Source organism: Electrophorus electricus, chromosome 9 (assembly GCF_041902795.1).
Source record: "Electrophorus electricus isolate QZ-2024a chromosome 9, ASM4190279v1, whole genome shotgun sequence".
Classification (NCBI taxonomy): Eukaryota; Metazoa; Chordata; class Actinopteri; order Gymnotiformes; family Gymnotidae; genus Electrophorus; species Electrophorus electricus.
In genome coordinates, this window is record NC_137505.1 from 31,978,833 (window position 1) to 31,995,442 (window position 16,610).

Below are 16,610 nucleotides of genomic sequence, written 5' to 3' on the forward strand. Positions count from 1 at the left end.
TAAATGTGGTGCGCGGCGTGGAAAAGACGCGCGTAGGACGTATTTGCGGCTTAATATCTTTGGGCTCCTTGGGAGTAGGAAGTCTGTTCATGGCTCTTTGGAAAGGGCTGCATCTCCCCTGTAATCGCCTTCGAGCGGCACGTGGATCGAACCCACGGTTTTCACACTATGATTTTTTTAAATGTGCTGCGCGGCGGAGAAAATGCGCGCGTCGGACGTCATTGCGGCTTAATATCTCTTGTCTCCTTGGGAGTAGAAAGTCTTTTCATGGTTCTTTGGAAAGGGCTGCATCTCCCCTGTAATCGCCTTCGCGCGGCACGCGGATCGGAACCATCGTTATCACGCTACGATTTTTTAATGCCGACAGGGACGGGCCGATAGCTTGGCAGGTGGCGTTCGTTAGGAAAAGTCATGGACGTGATGCGGACCGAGTTGCAGGCCATTTGGACCTGGCCCGGCCTAGATGTGAGCCTTCAAAGTCAGCGCGTTTGTTTAAACTTTCTCCTCCAATTCGTTGCAATTGTACAAGCGTTTCTCGCTCATCCGACTGGAGCGTAACGCTTTATCTGTTAATATCTCTGGTCTCCTTGGGAGTAGAAAGTCTGTTCATGGCTCTTTGGAAAGGGATGCATCTCCCCTGTAATCGCCTTTAAGCGGCACGCGGATCGGACCCACCGTTCTCACGCTACGATTTTTTAAACGTGGTGCGCGTCGGAGAAAATGCGCGTAATATCTCTTGTCTCCTTGGGAGTAGAAAGTCTGTTCATTGCTCTTTGGAAAGGGCTGTATCTCCCTTGTAATCGCCTTCGAGCGGCACGCGCATCGGAACCATCGTTATCACGCTACGATTTTTTAATGCCGCCAGGGACGGGCCGAAAGCGTGGCAGGTGGCGTTCGTTAGGGACAGTCATGGAGGTGATGCGCACCGAGTTGCACGCCATTTGGAGTTGGCCCGGCCTAGATGTGAGCGTTCAAAGTCAGCGCGTTTGTTTAAACTTTCTCCTCCAATTCGTTGCAATTGTACAAGCGTTTCTCGTTCATCCGACTGGAGCGTAACGCTTTATATGTTAATATTTCTGGTCTCCTTGGGAGTAGAAAGTCTGTTCATGGCTCTTTTGAAAGGGATGCATCTCCCCTGTAATCGCCTTCGAGCGGCACGCGGATCGAACCCACGTTTTTCACGCTACGATTTTTTTTAAATGTGTTGCGCGGCGGAGAAAAGACGCGCGCCGGACGTATTTGCGGCTTAATATCTCTTGTCTCATTGGGTGTAGAAAGTTTGTTCATGGCTCTTTTGAAAGGGCTGCATCTCCCCTGTAATCGCCTTCGAGCGGCACGCGGATCGAACCCACGGTTTTCACGCTATGATTTTTTTAAATGTGGTGCGCGGCGGAGGAAATGCGCGCGTCGGACGTCATTTCGGCTTAATATCTCTTGTCTCCTTGGGAGTAGAAAGTCTTTTCATGGCTCTTTGGAAAGGGCTGCATCTCCGCTGTAATCGCCTTCGAGCGGCACGCGGATCGAACCCACGGTTTTCACGCTATGATTTTTTTAAATGTGGTGCGCGGCGGAGAAAATGCGCGCGTCTGACGTCATTTCGGCTTAATATCTATTGTCTCCTTGGGAGTAGAAAGTCTTTTCATGGCTCTTTGGAAAGGGATGCATCTCCCCTGTAATCGCCTTCGAGCGGCACGCGGATCGAACCCACGTTTTTCACGCTACGATTTTTTTTAAATGTGTTGCGCGGCGGAGAAAAGACGCGCGCCGGACGTATTTGCGGCTTAATATCTCTTGTCTCATTGGGTGTAGAAAGTCTGTTCATGGCTCTTTGGAAAGGTTTGCATCTCCCTTGTAATCGCCTTTAAGCGGCACGCGGATTGGACCCACCGTTCTTCCGATACGATTTTTTAAATGTGGTGCGCGGCGTAGAAAAGGCGCGCGTAGGACGTCATTTCGGCTTAATATCTCTTGTCTCCTTGGGAGTAGAAAGTCTTTTCATGGCTCTTTGGAAAGGGCTGCATCTCCCCTGTAATCGCCTTTAAGCGGCACGCGGATCGAACCCACGGTTTTCACGTTACGATTTTTTTTAAATGTGTTGCGCGGCGGAGAATAGACGCGCGCCGGACGTATTTGCGGCTTGATATCTCTTGTCTCATTGGGAGTAGAAAGTCTGTTCATGGCTCTTTGGAAAGGGCTGCATCTCCCCTGTAATCGCCTTCGAGCGGCACGCGGATCGAACCCACGGTTTTCACGCTATGATTTTTTTAAATGTGTTGCGCGTCGGAGAAAATGCGCGCGTCGGACGTCATTGCGGCTTAATATCTCTTGTCTCCTTGGGAGTAGAAAGTCTTTTCATGGCTCTTTGGAAAGGTTTGCATCTCCCCTGTAATCGCCTTTAAGCGGCACGCGGATCGGACCCACCGTTCTTACGCTACGATTTTTTAAATGTGGTGCGCGGCGTAGAAAAGACGCGCGTAGGACGTATTTGCGGCTTAATATCTTTGGGCTCCTTGGGAGTAGGAAGTCTGTTCATGCCTCTTTGGAAAGGGCTCCATCTCCCCTGTAATCGCCTTCGAGCGGCACGCGGATCGAACCCACGGTTTTCACGCTATGATTTTTTTAAATGTGCTGCGCGGCGGAGAAAATGCGCGCGTCGGACGTCATTGCGGCTTAATATCTCTTGTCTCCTTGGGAGTAGAAAGTCTTTTCATGGTTCTTTGGAAAGGGTTGCATCTCCCCTGTAATCGCCTTTAAGCGGCACGCGGATCGGACCCACCGTTCTCACGCTACGATTTTTTAAACGTGGTGCGCGTCGGAGAAAATGCGCGTAATATCTCTTGTCTCCTTGGGAGTAGAAAGTCTGTTCATGGCTCTTTGGAAAGGGCTGTATCTCCCCTGTAATCGCCTTCGAGCGGCACGCGCATCGGAACCATCGTTATCACGCTACGATTTTTTAATGCCGCCAGGGATAGGCCGAAAGCGTGGCAGGTGGCGTTCGTTAGGGACAGTCATGGAGGTGATGCACACCGAGTTGCACGCCATTTGGAGTTGGCCCGGCCTAGATGTGAGCGTTCAAAGTCAGCGCGTTTGTTTAAACTTTCTCCTCCAATTCGTTGCAGTTGTACAAGCGTTTCTCGTTCATCCGACTGGAGCGTAACGATTTATATGTTAATATTTCTGGTCTCCTTGGGAGTAGAAAGTCTGTTCATGGCTCTTTTGAAAGGGATGCATCTCCCCTGTAATCGCCTTCGAGCGGCACGCGGATCGAACCCACGTTTTTCACGCTACGATTTTTTTTAAATGTGTTGCGCGGCGGAGAAAAGACGCGCGCCGGACGTATTTGCGGCTTAATATCTCTTGTCTCATTGGGTGTAGAAAGTCTGTTCATGGCTCTTTGGAAAGGGCTGCATCTCCCCTGTAATCGCCTTCGAGCGGCACGCGGATCGAACCCACGGTTTTCACGCTATGATTTTTTTAAATGTGGTGCGCGGCGGAGGAAATGCGCACGTCGGACGTCATTTCGGCTTAATATCTCTTGTCTCCTTGGGAGTAGAAAGTCTTTTCATGGCTCTTTGGAAAGGGCTGCATCTCCGCTGTAATCGCCTTCGATCGGCACGCGGATCGAACCCACGGTTTTCACGCTATGATTTTTTTAAATGTGGTGCGCGTCGGAGAAAATGCGCGCGTCGGACTTCATTTCGGCTTAATATCTATTGTCTCCTTGGGAGTAGAAAGTCTTTTCATGGCTCTTTGGAAAGGTTTGCATCTCCCTTGTAATCGCCTTTAAGCGGCACGCGGATTGGACCCACCGTTCTTCCGATACGATTTTTTAAATGTGGTGCGCGGCGTGGAAAAGACGCGCGTAGGACGTATTTGCGGCTTAATATCTTTGGGCTCCTTGGGAGTAGGAAGTCTGTTCATGGCTCTTTGGAAAGGGCTGCATCTCCCCTGTAATCGCCTTCGAGCGGCACGTGGATCGAACCCACGGTTTTCACACTATGATTTTTTTAAATGTGCTGCGCGGCGGAGAAAATGCGCGCGTCGGACGTCATTGCGGCTTAATATCTCTTGTCTCCTTGGGAGTAGAAAGTCTTTTCATGGTTCTTTGGAAAGGGCTGCATCTCCCCTGTAATCGCCTTCGCGCGGCACGCGGATCGGAACCATCGTTATCACGCTACGATTTTTTAATGCCGACAGGGACGGGCCGAAAGCTTGGCAGGTGGCGTTCGTTAGGAAAAGTCATGGACGTGATGCGGACCGAGTTGCAGGCCATTTGGACCTGGCCCGGCCTAGATGTGAGCCTTCAAAGTCAGCGCGTTTGTTTAAACTTTCTCCTCCAATTCGTTGCAATTGTACAAGCGTTTCTCGCTCATCCGACTGGAGCGTAACGCTTTATCTGTTAATATCTCTGGTCTCCTTGGGAGTAGAAAGTCTGTTCATGGCTCTTTGGAAAGGGATGCATCTCCCCTGTAATCGCCTTTAAGCGGCACGCGGATCGGACCCACCGTTCTCACGCTACGATTTTTTAAACGTGGTGCGCGTCGGAGAAAATGCGCGTAATATCTCTTGTCTCCTTGGGAGTAGAAAGTCTGTTCATGGCTCTTTGGAAAGGGCTGTATCTCCCCTGTAATCGCCTTCGAGCGGCACGCGCATCGGAACCATCGTTATCACGCTACGATTTTTTAATGCCGCCAGGGACGGGCCGAAAGCGTGGCAGGTGGCGTTCGTTAGGGACAGTCATGGAGGTGATGCGCACCGAGTTGCACGCCATTTGGAGTTGGCCCGGCCTAGATGTGAGCGTTCAAAGTCAGCGCGTTTGTTTAAACTTTCTCCTCCAATTCGTTGCAATTGTACAAGCGTTTCTCGTTCATCCGACTGGAGCGTAACGCTTTATATGTTAATATTTCTGGTCTCCTTGGGAGTAGAAAGTCTGTTCATGGCTCTTTTGAAAGGGCTGCATCTCCCCTGTAATCGCCTTCGAGCGGCACGCGGATCGAACCCACGTTTTTCACGCTACGATTTTTTTTAAATGTGTTGCGCGGCGGAGAAAAGACGCGCGCCGGACGTATTTGCGGCTTAATATCTCTTGTCTCATTGGGTGTAGAAAGTCTGTTCATGGCTCTTTTGAAAGGGCTGCATCTCCCCTGTAATCGCCTTCGAGCGGCACGCGGATCGAACCCACGGTTTTCACGCTATGATTTTTTTAAATGTGGTGCGCGGCGGAGGAAATGCGCGCGTCGGACGTCATTTCGGCTTAATATCTCTTGTCTCCTTGGGAGTAGAAAGTCTTTTCATGGCTCTTTGGAAAGGGCTGCATCTCCGCTGTAATCGCCTTCGAGCGGCACGCGGATCGAACCCACGGTTTTCACGCTATGATTTTTTTAAATGTGGTGCGCGGCGGAGAAAATGCGCGCGTCGGACGTCATTTCGGCTTAATATCTATTGTCTCCTTGGGAGTAGAAAGTCTTTTCATGGCTCTTTGGAAAGGTTTGCATCTCCCTTGTAATCGTCTTTAAGCGGCACGCGGATTGGACCCACCGTTCTTCCGATACGATTTTTTAAATGTGGTGCGCGGCGTAGAAAAGACGCGCGTAGGACGTATTTGCGGCTTAATATCTTTGGGCTCCTTGGGAGTAGGAAGTCTGTTCATGCCTCTTTGGAAAGGGCTGCATCTCCCCTGTAATCGCCTTCGAGCGGCACGCGGATCGAACCCACGGTTTTCACGCTATGATTTTTTTAAATGTGCTGCGCGGCGGAGAAAATGCGCGCGTCGGACGTCATTGCGGCTTAATATCTCTTGTCTCCTTGGGAGTAGAAAGTCTTTTCATGGTTCTTTGGAAAGGGTTGCATCTCCCCTGTAATCGCCTTTAAGCGGCACGCGGATCGGACCCACCGTTCTCACGCTACTATTTTTTAAACGTGGTGCGCGTCGGAGAAAATGCGCATAATATCTATTGTCTCCTTGGGAGTAGAAAGTCTTTTCATGGCTCTTTGGAAAGGTTTGCATCTCCCTTGTAATCGCCTTTAAGCGACACGCGGATTGGACCCACCGTTCTTCCGATACGATTTTTTAAATGTGGTGCGCGGCGTAGAAAAGACGCCCGTAGGACGTATTTGCGGCTTAATATCTTTGGGCTCCTTGGGAGTAGGAAGTCTGTTCATGCCTCTTTGGAAAGGGCTGCATCTCCCCTGTAATCGCCTTCGCGCGGCACGCGGATCGGAACCATCGTTATCACGCTACGATTTTTTAATGCCGACAGGGACGGGCCGAAAGCTTGGCAGGTGGCGTTCGTTAGGAAAAGTCATGGACGTGATGCGGACCGAGTTGCAGGCCATTTGGACCTGGCCCGGCCTAGATGTGAGCCTTCAAAGTCAGCGCGTTTGTTTAAACTTTCTCCTCCAATTCGTTGCAATTATACAAGCGTTTCTCGCTCATCCGACTGGAGCGTAACGCTTTATCTGTTAATATCTCTGGTCTCCTTGGGAGTAGAAAGTCTGTTCATGGCTCTTTGGAAAGGGCTGTATCTCCCCTGTAATCGCCTTCGAGCGGCACGCGCATCGGAACCATCGTTATCACGCTACGATTTTTTAATGCCGCCAGGGACGGGCCGAAAGCGTGGCAGGTGGCGTTCGTTAGGGACAGTCATGGAGGTGATGCGCACCGAGTTGCACGCCATTTGGAGTTGGCCCGGCCTAGATGTGAGCCTTCAAAGTCAGCGCGTTTGTTTAAACTTTCTCCTCCAATTCGTTGCAATTGTACAAGCGTTTCTCGCTCATCCGACTGGAGCGTAACGCTTTATCTGTTAATATCTCTGGTCTCCTTGGGAGTAGAAAGTCTGTTCATGGCTCTTTGGAAAGGGCTGTATCTCCCCTGTAATCGCCTTCGAGCGGCACGCGCATCGGAATCATCGTTATCACGCTACGATTTTTTAATGCCGCCAGGGACGGGCCGAAAGCGTGGCAGGTGGCGTTCGTTAGGGACAGTCATGGAGGTGATGCGCACCGAGTTGCACGCCATTTGGAGTTGGCCCGGCCTAGATGTGAGCGTTCAAAGTCAGCGCGTTTGTTTAAATTTTCTCCTCCAATTCGTTGCAATTGTACAAGCGTTTCTCGTTCATCCGACTGGAGCGTAACGCTTTATATGTTAATATTTCTGGTCTCCTTGGGAGTAGAAAGTCTGTTCATGGCTCTTTTGAAAGGGATGCATCTCCCCTGTAATCGCCTTCGAGCGGCACGCGGATCGAACCCACGTTTTTCACGCTACGATTTTTTTTAAATGTGTTGCGCGGCGGAGAAAAGACGCGCGCCGGACGTATTTGCGGCTTAATATCTCTTGTCTCATTGGGTGTAGAAAGTCTGTTCATGGCTCTTTGGAAAGGGCTGCATCTCCCCTGTAATCGCCTTCGAGCGGCACGCGGATCGAACCCACGGTTTTCACGCTATGATTTTTTTAAATGTGGTGCGCGGCGGAGGAAATGCGCGCGTCGGACGTCATTTCGGCTTAATATCTCTTGTCTCCTTGGGAGTAGAAAGTCTTTTCATGGCTCTTTGGAAAGGGCTGCATCTCCGCTGTAATCGCCTTCGAGCGGCACGCGGATCGAACCCACGGTTTTCACGCTATGATTTTTTTAAATGTGGTGCGCGTCGGAGAAAATGCGCGCGTCGGACGTCATTTCGGCTTAATATCTATTGTCTCCTTGGGAGTAGAAAGTCTTTTCATGGCTCTTTGGAAAGGTTTGCATCTCCCTTGTAATCGCCTTTAAGCGGCACGGGGATTGGACCCACCGTTCTTCCGATACGATTTTTTAAATGTGGTGCGCGGCGTAGAAAAGACGCGCGTAGGACGTATTTGCGGCTTAATATCTTTGGGCTCCTTGGGAGTAGGAAGTCTGTTCATGCCTCTTTGGAAAGGGCTGCATCTCCCCTGTAATCGCCTTCGAGCGGCACGTGGATCGAACCCACGGTTTTCACGCTATGATTTTTTTAAATGTGCTGCGCAGCGGAGAAAATGCGCGCGTCGGACGTCATTGCGGCTTAATATCTCTTGTCTCCTTGGGAGTAGAAAGTCTTTTCATGGTTCTTTGGAAAGGGCTGCATCTCCCCTGTAATCGCCTTCGCGCGGCACGCGGATCGGAACCATCGTTATCACGCTACGATTTTTTAATGCCGACAGGGACGGGCCGAAAGCTTGGCAGGTGGCGTTCGTTAGGAAAAGTCATGGACGTGATGCGGACCGAGTTGCAGGCCATTTGGACCTGGCCCGGCCTAGATGTGAGCCTTCAAAGTCAGCGCGTTTGTTTAAACTTTCTCCTCCAATTCGTTGCAATTGTACAAGCGTTTCTCTCTCATCCGACTGGAGCGTAACGCTTTATCTGTTAATATCTCTGGTCTCCTTGGGAGTATAAAGTCTGTTCATGGCTCTTTGGAAAGGGATGCATCTCCCCTGTAATCGCCTTTAAGCGGCACGCGGATCGGACCCACCGTTCTCACGCTACGATTTTTTAAACGTGGTGCGCGTCGGAGAAAATGCGCGTAATATCTCTTGTCTCCTTGGGAGTAGAAAGTCTGTTCATGGCTCTTTGGAAAGGGCTGTATCTCCCCTGTAATCGCCTTCGAGCGGCACGCGCATCGGAACCATCGTTATCACGCTACGATTTTTTAATGCCGCCAGGGACGGGCCGAAAGCGTGGCAGGTGGCGTTCGTTAGGGACAGTCATGGAGGTGATGCGCACCGAGTTGCACGCCATTTGGAGTTGGCCCGGCCTAGATGTGAGCGTTCAAAGTCAGCGCGTTTGTTTAAACTTTCTCCTCCAATTCGTTGCAATTGTACAAGCGTTTCTCGTTCATCCGACTGGAGCGTAACGCTTTATATGTTAATATTTCTGGTCTCCTTGGGAGTAGAAAGTCTGTTCATGGCTCTTTTGAAAGGGATGCATCTCCCCTGTAATCGCCTTCGAGCGGCACGCGGATCGAACCCACGGTTTTCACGCTATGATTTTTTTAAATGTGGTGCGCGGCGGAGAAAATGCGTGCGTCGGACGTCATTTCGGCTTAATATCTATTGTCTCCTTGGGAGTAGAAAGTCTTTTCATGGCTCTTTGGAAAGGTTTGCATCTCCCTTGTAATCGCCTTTAAGCGGCACGCGGATTGGACCCACCGTTCTTCCGATACGATTTTTTAAATGTGGTGCGCGGCGTAGAAAAGACGCGCGTAGGACGTATTTGCGGCTTAATATCTTTGGGCTCCTTGGGAGTAGGAAGTCTGTTCATGGCTCTTTTGAAAGGGATGCATCTCCCCTGTAATCGCCTTCGAGCGGCACGCGGATCGAACCCACGTTTTTCACGCTACGATTTTTTTTAAATGTGTTGCGCGGCGGAGAAAAGACGCGCGCCGGACGTATTTGCGGCTTAATATCTCTTGTCTCATTGGGAGTAGAAAGTCTGTTCATGGCTCTTTGGAAAGGTTTGCATCTTCCCTGTAATCGCCTTTAAGCGGCACGCGGATCGGACCCACCGTTCTTACGCTACGATTTTTTAAATGTGGTGCGCGGCGTAGAAAAGACGCGCGTAGGACGTATTTGCGGCTTAATATCTTTGGGCTCCTTGGGAGTAGGAAGTCTGTTCATGGCTCTTTGGAAAGGGCTGCATCTCCCCTGTAATCGCCTTTAAGCGGCACGCGGATCGAACCCACGGTTTTCACGCTACGATTTTTTTTAAATGTGTTGCGCGGCGGAGAATAGACGCGCGCCGGACGTATTTGCGGCTTGATATCTCTTGTCTCATTGGGAGTAGAAAGTCTGTTCATGGCTCTTTGGAAAGGGATGCATCTCCCCTGTAATCGCCTTTAAGCGGCACACGGATCGGACCCACCGTTCTCACGCTACGATTTTTTAAACGTGGTGCGCGTCGGAGAAAATGCGCGTAATATCTCTTGTCTCCTTGGGAGTAGAAAGTCTGTTCATGGCTCTTTGGAAAGGGTTGTATCTCCCCTGTAATCGCCTTCGAGCGGCACGCGCATCGGAACCATCGTTATCACGCTACGATTTTTTAATGCCGCCAGGGATAGGCCGAAAGCGTGGCAGGTGGCGTTCGTTAGGGACAGTCATGGAGGTGATGCACACCGAGTTGCACGCCATTTGGAGTTGGCCCGGCCTAGATGTGAGCGTTCAAAGTCAGCGCGTTTGTTTAAACTTTCTCCTCCAATTCGTTGCAGTTGTACAAGCGTTTCTCGTTCATCCGACTGGAGCGTAACGCTTTATATGTTAATATTTCTGGTCTCCTTGGGAGTAGAAAGTCTGTTCATGGCTCTTTTGAAAGGGATGCATCTCCCCTGTAATCGCCTTCGAGCGGCACGCGGATCGAACCCACGTTTTTCACGCTACGATTTTTTTTTAAATGTGTTGCGCGGCGGAGAAAAGACGCGCGCCGGACGTATTTGCGGCTTAATATCTCTTGTCTCATTGGGTGTAGAAAGTCTGTTCATGGCTCTTTGGAAAGGGCTGCATCTCCCCTGTAATCGCCTTCGAGCGGCACGCGGATCGAACCCACGGTTTTCACCCTATGATTTTTTTAAATGTGGTGCGCGGCGGAGGAAATGCGCACGTCGGACGTCATTTCGGCTTAATATCTCTTGTCTCCTTGGGAGTAGAAAGTCTTTTCATGGCTCTTTGGAAAGGGCTGCATCTCCGCTGTAATCGCCTTCGAGCGGCACGCGGATCGAACCCACGGTTTTCACGCTATGATTTTTTTAAATGTGGTGCGCGTCGGAGAAAATGCGCGCGTCGGACGTCATTTCGGCTTAATATCTATTGTCTCCTTGGGAGTAGAAAGTCTTTTCATGGCTCTTTGGAAAGGTTTGCATCTCCCTTGTAATCGCCTTTAAGCGGCACGCGGATTGGACCCACCGTTCTTCCGATACGATTTTTTAAATGTGGTGCGCGGCGTGGAAAAGACGCGCGTAGGACGTATTTGCGGCTTAATATCTTTGGGCTCCTTGGGAGTAGGAAGTCTGTTCATGGCTCTTTGGAAAGGGCTGCATCTCCCCTGTAATCGCCTTCGAGCGGCACGTGGATCGAACCCACGGTTTTCACACTATGATTTTTTTAAATGTGCTGCGCGGCGGAGAAAATGCGCGCGTCGGACGTCATTGCGGCTTAATATCTCTTGTCTCCTTGGGAGTAGAAAGTCTTTTCATGGTTCTTTGGAAAGGGCTGCATCTCCCCTGTAATCGCCTTCGCGCGGCACGCGGATCGGAACCATCGTTATCACGCTACGATTTTTTAATGCCGACAGGGACGGGCCGAAAGCTTGGCAGGTGGCGTTCGTTAGGAAAAGTCATGGACGTGATGCGGACCGAGTTGCAGGCCATTTGGACCTGGCCCGGCCTAGATGTGAGCCTTCAAAGTCAGCGCGTTTGTTTAAACTTTCTCCTCCAATTCGTTGCAATTGTACAAGCGTTTCTCGCTCATCCGACTGGAGCGTAACGCTTTATCTGTTAATATCTCTGGTCTCCTTGGGAGTAGAAAGTCTGTTCATGGCTCTTTGGAAAGGGATGCATCTCCCCTGTAATCGCCTTTAAGCGGCACGCGGATCGGACCCACCGTTCTCACGCTACGATTTTTTAAACGTGGTGCGCGTCGGAGAAAATGCGCGTAATATCTCTTGTCTCCTTGGGAGTAGAAAGTCTGTTCATGGCTCTTTGGAAAGGGCTGTATCTCCCTTGTAATCGCCTTCGAGCGGCACGCGCATCGGAACCATCGTTATCACGCTACGATTTTTTAATGCCGCCAGGGACGGGCCGAAAGCGTGGCAGGTGGCGTTCGTTAGGGACAGTCATGGAGGTGATGCGCACCGAGTTGCACGCCATTTGGAGTTGGCCCGGCCTAGATGTGAGCGTTCAAAGTCAGCGCGTTTGTTTAAACTTTCTCCTCCAATTCGTTGCAATTGTACAAGCGTTTCTCGTTCATCCGACTGGAGCGTAACGCTTTATATGTTAATATTTCTGGTCTCCTTGGGAGTAGAAAGTCTGTTCATGGCTCTTTTGAAAGGGATGCATCTCCCCTGTAATCGCCTTCGAGCGGCACGCGGATCGAACCCACGTTTTTCACGCTACGATTTTTTTTAAATGTGTTGCGCGGCGGAGAAAAGACGCGCGCCGGACGTATTTGCGGCTTAATATCTCTTGTCTCATTGGGTGTAGAAAGTTTGTTCATGGCTCTTTTGAAAGGGCTGCATCTCCCCTGTAATCGCCTTCGAGCGGCACGCGGATCGAACCCACGGTTTTCACGCTATGATTTTTTTAAATGTGGTGCGCGGCGGAGGAAATGCGCGCGTCGGACGTCATTTCGGCTTAATATCTCTTGTCTCCTTGGGAGTAGAAAGTCTTTTCATGGCTCTTTGGAAAGGGCTGCATCTCCGCTGTAATCGCCTTCGAGCGGCACGCGGATCGAACCCACGGTTTTCACGCTATGATTTTTTTAAATGTGGTGCGCGGCGGAGAAAATGCGCGCGTCTGACGTCATTTCGGCTTAATATCTATTGTCTCCTTGGGAGTAGAAAGTCTTTTCATGGCTCTTTGGAAAGGTTTGCATCTCCCTTGTAATCGCCTTTAAGCGGCACGCGGATTGGACCCACCGTTCTTCCGATACGATTTTTTAAATGTGGTGCGCGGCGTAGAAAAGACGCGCGTAGGACGTCATTGCGGCTTAATATCTCTTGTCTCCTTGGGAGTAGAAAGTCTGTTCATGGCTCTTTGGAAAGGGATGCATCTCCCCTGTAATCGCCTTCGAGCGGCACGCGGATCGAACCCACGTTTTTCACGCTACGATTTTTTTTAAATGTGTTGCGCGGCGGAGAAAAGACGCGCGCCGGACGTATTTGCGGCTTAATATCTCTTGTCTCATTGGGTGTAGAAAGTCTGTTCATGGCTCTTTGGAAAGGTTTGCATCTCCCTTGTAATCGCCTTTAAGCGGCACGCGGATTGGACCCACCGTTCTTCCGATACGATTTTTTAAATGTGGTGCGCGGCGTAGAAAAGGCGCGCGTAGGACGTCATTTCGGCTTAATATCTCTTGTCTCCTTGGGAGTAGAAAGTCTTTTCATGGCTCTTTGGAAAGGGCTGCATCTCCCCTGTAATCGCCTTTAAGCGGCACGCGGATCGAACCCACGGTTTTCACGTTACGATTTTTTTTAAATGTGTTGCGCGGCGGAGAATAGACGCGCGCCGGACGTATTTGCGGCTTGATATCTCTTGTCTCATTGGGAGTAGAAAGTCTGTTCATGGCTCTTTGGAAAGGGCTGCATCTCCCCTGTAATCGCCTTCGAGCGGCACGCGGATCGAACCCACGGTTTTCACGCTATGATTTTTTTAAATGTGTTGCGCGTCGGAGAAAATGCGCGCGTCGGACGTCATTGCGGCTTAATATCTCTTGTCTCCTTGGGAGTAGAAAGTCTTTTCATGGCTCTTTGGAAAGGTTTGCATCTCCCCTGTAATCGCCTTTAAGCGGCACGCGGATCGGACCCACCGTTCTTACGCTACGATTTTTTAAATGTGGTGCGCGGCGTAGAAAAGACGCGCGTAGGACGTATTTGCGGCTTAATATCTTTGGGCTCCTTGGGAGTAGGAAGTCTGTTCATGCCTCTTTGGAAAGGGCTCCATCTCCCCTGTAATCGCCTTCGAGCGGCACGCGGATCGAACCCACGGTTTTCACGCTATGATTTTTTTAAATGTGCTGCGCGGCGGAGAAAATGCGCGCGTCGGACGTCATTGCGGCTTAATATCTCTTGTCTCCTTGGGAGTAGAAAGTCTTTTCATGGTTCTTTGGAAAGGGTTGCATCTCCCCTGTAATCGCCTTTAAGCGGCACGCGGATCGGACCCACCGTTCTCACGCTACGATTTTTTAAACGTGGTGCGCGTCGGAGAAAATGCGCGTAATATCTCTTGTCTCCTTGGGAGTAGAAAGTCTGTTCATGGCTCTTTGGAAAGGGCTGTATCTCCCCTGTAATCGCCTTCGAGCGGCACGCGCATCGGAACCATCGTTATCACGCTACGATTTTTTAATGCCGCCAGGGATAGGCCGAAAGCGTGGCAGGTGGCGTTCGTTAGGGACAGTCATGGAGGTGATGCACACCGAGTTGCACGCCATTTGGAGTTGGCCCGGCCTAGATGTGAGCGTTCAAAGTCAGCGCGTTTGTTTAAACTTTCTCCTCCAATTCGTTGCAGTTGTACAAGCGTTTCTCGTTCATCCGACTGGAGCGTAACGCTTTATATGTTAATATTTCTGGTCTCCTTGGGAGTAGAAAGTCTGTTCATGGCTCTTTTGAAAGGGATGCATCTCCCCTGTAATCGCCTTCGAGCGGCACGCGGATCGAACCCACGTTTTTCACGCTACGATTTTTTTTAAATGTGTTGCGCGGCGGAGAAAAGACGCGCGCCGGACGTATTTGCGGCTTAATATCTCTTGTCTCATTGGGTGTAGAAAGTCTGTTCATGGCTCTTTGGAAAGGGCTGCATCTCCCCTGTAATCGCCTTCGAGCGGCACGCGGATCGAACCCACGGTTTTCACGCTATGATTTTTTTAAATGTGGTGCGCGGCGGAGGAAATGCGCACGTCGGACGTCATTTCGGCTTAATATCTCTTGTCTCCTTGGGAGTAGAAAGTCTTTTCATGGCTCTTTGGAAAGGGCTGCATCTCCGCTGTAATCGCCTTCGATCGGCACGCGGATCGAACCCACGGTTTTCACGCTATGATTTTTTTAAATGTGGTGCGCGTCGGAGAAAATGCGCGCGTCGGACTTCATTTCGGCTTAATATCTATTGTCTCCTTGGGAGTAGAAAGTCTTTTCATGGCTCTTTGGAAAGGTTTGCATCTCCCTTGTAATCGCCTTTAAGCGGCACGCGGATTGGACCCACCGTTCTTCCGATACGATTTTTTAAATGTGGTGCGCGGCGTGGAAAAGACGCGCGTAGGACGTATTTGCGGCTTAATATCTTTGGGCTCCTTGGGAGTAGGAAGTCTGTTCATGGCTCTTTGGAAAGGGCTGCATCTCCCCTGTAATCGCCTTCGAGCGGCACGTGGATCGAACCCACGGTTTTCACACTATGATTTTTTTAAATGTGCTGCGCGGCGGAGAAAATGCGCGCGTCGGACGTCATTGCGGCTTAATATCTCTTGTCTCCTTGGGAGTAGAAAGTCTTTTCATGGTTCTTTGGAAAGGGCTGCATCTCCCCTGTAATCGCCTTCGCGCGGCACGCGGATCGGAACCATCGTTATCACGCTACGATTTTTTAATGCCGACAGGGACGGGCCGAAAGCTTGGCAGGTGGCGTTCGTTAGGAAAAGTCATGGACGTGATGCGGACCGAGTTGCAGGCCATTTGGACCTGGCCCGGCCTAGATGTGAGCCTTCAAAGTCAGCGCGTTTGTTTAAACTTTCTCCTCCAATTCGTTGCAATTGTACAAGCGTTTCTCGCTCATCCGACTGGAGCGTAACGCTTTATCTGTTAATATCTCTGGTCTCCTTGGGAGTAGAAAGTCTGTTCATGGCTCTTTGGAAAGGGATGCATCTCCCCTGTAATCGCCTTTAAGCGGCACGCGGATCGGACCCACCGTTCTCACGCTACGATTTTTTAAACGTGGTGCGCGTCGGAGAAAATGCGCGTAATATCTCTTGTCTCCTTGGGAGTAGAAAGTCTGTTCATGGCTCTTTGGAAAGGGCTGTATCTCCCCTGTAATCGCCTTCGAGCGGCACGCGCATCGGAATCATCGTTATCACGCTACGATTTTTTAATGCCGCCAGGGACGGGCCGAAAGCGTGGCAGGTGGCGTTCGTTAGGGACAGTCATGGAGGTGATGCGCACCGAGTTGCACGCCATTTGGAGTTGGCCCGGCCTAGATGTGAGCGTTCAAAGTCAGCGCGTTTGTTTAAATTTTCTCCTCCAATTCGTTGCAATTGTACAAGCGTTTCTCGTTCATCCGACTGGAGCGTAACGCTTTATATGTTAATATTTCTGGTCTCCTTGGGAGTAGAAAGTCTGTTCATGGCTCTTTTGAAAGGGATGCATCTCCCCTGTAATCGCCTTCGAGCGGCACGCGGATCGAACCCACGTTTTTCACGCTACGATTTTTTTTAAATGTGTTGCGCGGCGGAGAAAAGACGCGCGCCGGACGTATTTGCGGCTTAATATCTCTTGTCTCATTGGGTGTAGAAAGTCTGTTCATGGCTCTTTGGAAAGGGCTGCATCTCCCCTGTAATCGCCTTCGAGCGGCACGCGGATCGAACCCACGGTTTTCACGCTATGATTTTTTTAAATGTGGTGCGCGGCGGAGGAAATGCGCGCGTCGGACGTCATTTCGGCTTAATATCTCTTGTCTCCTTGGGAGTAGAAAGTCTTTTCATGGCTCTTTGGAAAGGGCTGCATCTCCGCTGTAATCGCCTTCGAGCGGCACGCGGATCGAACCCACGGTTTTCACGCTATGATTTTTTTAAATGTGGTGCGCGTCGGAGAAAATGCGCGCGTCGGACGTCATTTCGGCTTAATATCTATTGTCTCCTTGGGAGTAGAAAGTCTTTTCATGGCTCTTTGGAAAGGTTTGCATCTCCCTTGTAATCG